The following is a 3,461-nucleotide window of genomic DNA, read 5'->3' on the forward strand; positions in this document are numbered from 1 at the left end:
TAAAGAAGATTTAATACCTTTGACTTTGCCACCATACCCTTAAAACCATTGAACATTTACATTTGACTTGAGACTCAAACCTGTATATGTTGTCTCTCCCTTTAAAATGTTAGCTTCTTGAGAGAAGAGACTGCTTTTCATCTGTTTATATTGGCATTCTCAAAACTTTGCATGTTATTTTGCATACAGTAAGAATTTAATAAATATATCATTCATTCATTTTTTGGAAGTCTTCAAGCAAAGTATTTCTTTTCCTTTTGATTATAGTCATTAGTCAAATTATTAAATGGCCACTAGGATCCCTTTCAACTCTAAAATTCTGATTCTGTAACTCCTTGAGTTTGTGGTGTTCCGCTATTTGTAGTCAGAATTACTAAGATAATGTTGGTCATAAAGGATGGGATTTAGGAATAACAAGCAGTATGGATTGTGTGTGTGTGTGTGTGTGTGTGTGTGTGTGTGTGTGTGTGTGTGTGTGTGTGTGTGTGTGTGTGTGTGTGTGTGTGTGTGTGTGTGTGTATAAAGTGGGAATGGAAAAGGAATGAGAACAAATGGCATCTGTGGATAATAAGACACTTAATATAATCTGTACTATATATCAAATGCTACCATTGGAATATTGGCAATACAATATTGGCATAACAGTTCAGATGACAGCCTATGATCAGAAGAAAGATGCATAAAATAGAAGATGGGCTCTAGATGCATGAAACAGAAGTAAGATGTGCTCTATGTGAAGAACAATGGAAGAGATAAGAAAAAAAGTTGAGGAAAGGAATAAAAGGAAGAAATACTTTTTTTTAAAATCTTCTATACAGTCTCTTAAATCTGCTTTCCTACTGTGACCTACTTTCCTGAAAAATATCTTCAGTGTAAAGATAGTCATATCAAAACTGAAGTTAGTTCTTGTAGGACAGAAAATTTATATGATTATTGTTAAAAATCATTTATCTTGCTTTCAATTACAATGTTTAATTTCTGTAAAAAGAAATGTTGACCTAATAAATGACTCAGGCTGGTTACATTGTTGATTTTTCCATCCATAGGAGTAATAGTCTCACTGAAAGAAGAGTGAAGAGTTGAAAGGCCTTGGAATGTATAACTTGACAAATAGTTTTTCTCCACATTTCAATATGAAATGAAGTCCTTGTAAAATAGATGTCACTGGAATGAATTTTGTGATTATAGAGAATAGTAACCAGTTAGAAAAGTTTTGGGTTGAAGAACTAAATACTAAAAATCACTTAAAACTGGGAATCACTTAAAATAGGGACAGTACTAGCAAGTTACAGGAGAATATTGCTACATGATTATAGCATAAAATATTTCCCATTATTACTTCAAGTACCCAACTACATTTTAAAAAACAAAACTGTAGGGAGCAGCTGGTTGGCACAGTGGATAGAGTACTGGCCCTGGAGTCAAGAGGACCAGAGTTCAAATCTTGTTTCAGACAATTACCTAGCTGTGTAACCTTGAGCAAGTCACTTAACCCTATTGCTTTGCCAAAAAGAAAAAAAACCCCAAAACAAAGCTGCATTGCTAAACAAAATAAACAAAACCCCACAGTATCTTAAAGTAGAAAGATCACTAGCTTTGGAATCAGGAAAGGTCTCAGCTCAGAATCTACCTATGATACTACTATGTGAGTCAAGGTATATTTATTTACTCTCAGAGTCTTAAACATATTTCTCATCTTTAAGATAGACACAATAAAACAGTACCTCTGGTCTTCATTTGCCTACCTTGCTTCTGCTATTCAGAATGCTATAGGGCAGCTAGGTGGCCCAGTGGAAAGAGCACCTGGAATCAGGAGGACCTGAGTTCAAATTCGACCTCAGACACTTAATGATTGCCTACCTGGGTGACCTTGGGCAAGTTACTCTTAACCCCATTGCCTTAAATATATTAAAAATAAAATAAAGTACAGAAGGCTATACTTGCTGACCTATTGGATTTTGTGTTGATTATGAGTATACACACATTCCATATAGTGATGGTCAGTGGAATCATCTTTGGAGAATTTTTTGATTTTTTTTTTTTGTGGTTTGACTGCATGGTGGGATCTCCAGATACTGAGGTAATAAGACCAAGGTCAGGTAAGCAAATAATTTTTAGAGCACCTTTTCTAGCCCCTTGCTCACACCAGAAGGTGAGCAGTACAATACTTAAAAGACTGCTCAGACACTTTAGGGGAATACCAAATCCCACTGTTGCTTCCAGTGAGATGACCCTATGACTTGGGCAGGCTGTTTGCAGGGTTGTGATTACAGCTCCCAGTATATTACACCTGCTGCTTGGTCATTCACCTATTACCACAGGAATTTTCGGTAAAAATTTCAATTCATGTGTAATTGGATTTAAATAAAGCAGAATTGCACAAAATTGTTAACTTTACTCTCTCTTCCAGAGTCATCACAGTCCAGTGGTAAGACAATCAAGACAACTGGTGTTTGCTTGAGATATTGTAAATAACTAACATCTTCAGTGTCTAAACAAGCTCTAAGCACACTCCACAGTACCTGCTCCAGTTGTTTCCCATGACTGTCGGAACAAATTGTTCTCATCCTTCCATCCTTCATATGCTTGGAGTAGACACCCCCCTAACTCACCAATGGGCTTAAGACATCTCCATTAGTTTCAATCTGGTTTAGCCAGATAGTCGGCAAAAATGGTTTGCCAGGGTATTGAGCCTTGGAGTGCCACCTGTGACTGCAACTTCTTGGAGCCACAGGTGAGTGAGGTGGATCCCGTAGAAACCAAAGGTGGAAAACAACCCTTTAAAGGGCTTGACAGCTGTCATACCAGAAATCCCAGTCACAGCAATGGTTACATAAAACTGAAAACATGTGCATCTCATGACTTTCTCATAATTAACACTGTCTTCTATTTACTTGAATGCAAATAGTGTGGGGGAGGGAAGGAGGGAGAGAAAGAGTTCAGACCTTTATAGGTAACCAAAACATATCTTATAATAGCTAATTTTGATATGGTACTTTAAGTTTATTTTATTTTTTAAAATTTTTTTATTGAATATTTATTTATTCTCATTTTGTACAATGTTTTTTATACATTAATAAAATATTCTTAAGAGTAAACAAAATACCCCCTCACCCAAAAATATAGACACACTTGAGTGATAAAGTAAAGGGGAAAGAAAAAATTAAAATTAAAATAAAAAAAATAGTAATAATTGTAGGTATGGCCAGGTGGCGCAGTGGACAGAGCACCAGCCCTGGAGCCAGGAGCACCCAAGACCATATCCGGTCCCGTACACCCAACAATCACCCAGCTGTGTGACATGCAAGCCACCCCAACCCCACTGCCCTGCATAAACCAAAAAAAGAAAAAAAAGACCTAAAATAAAATAAAATAGTAATAATAGTGGGGTGGTTGGGTGGTGGACAGAGCACTGGCCCTTGAGCCAGGAGCACCCGGGTCCAAATGAGGCCAGTATTTTA

Source organism: Macrotis lagotis, chromosome X (genome assembly GCF_037893015.1).
Source record: "Macrotis lagotis isolate mMagLag1 chromosome X, bilby.v1.9.chrom.fasta, whole genome shotgun sequence".
In the NCBI taxonomy this organism is placed as follows: Eukaryota; Metazoa; Chordata; class Mammalia; order Peramelemorphia; family Peramelidae; genus Macrotis; species Macrotis lagotis.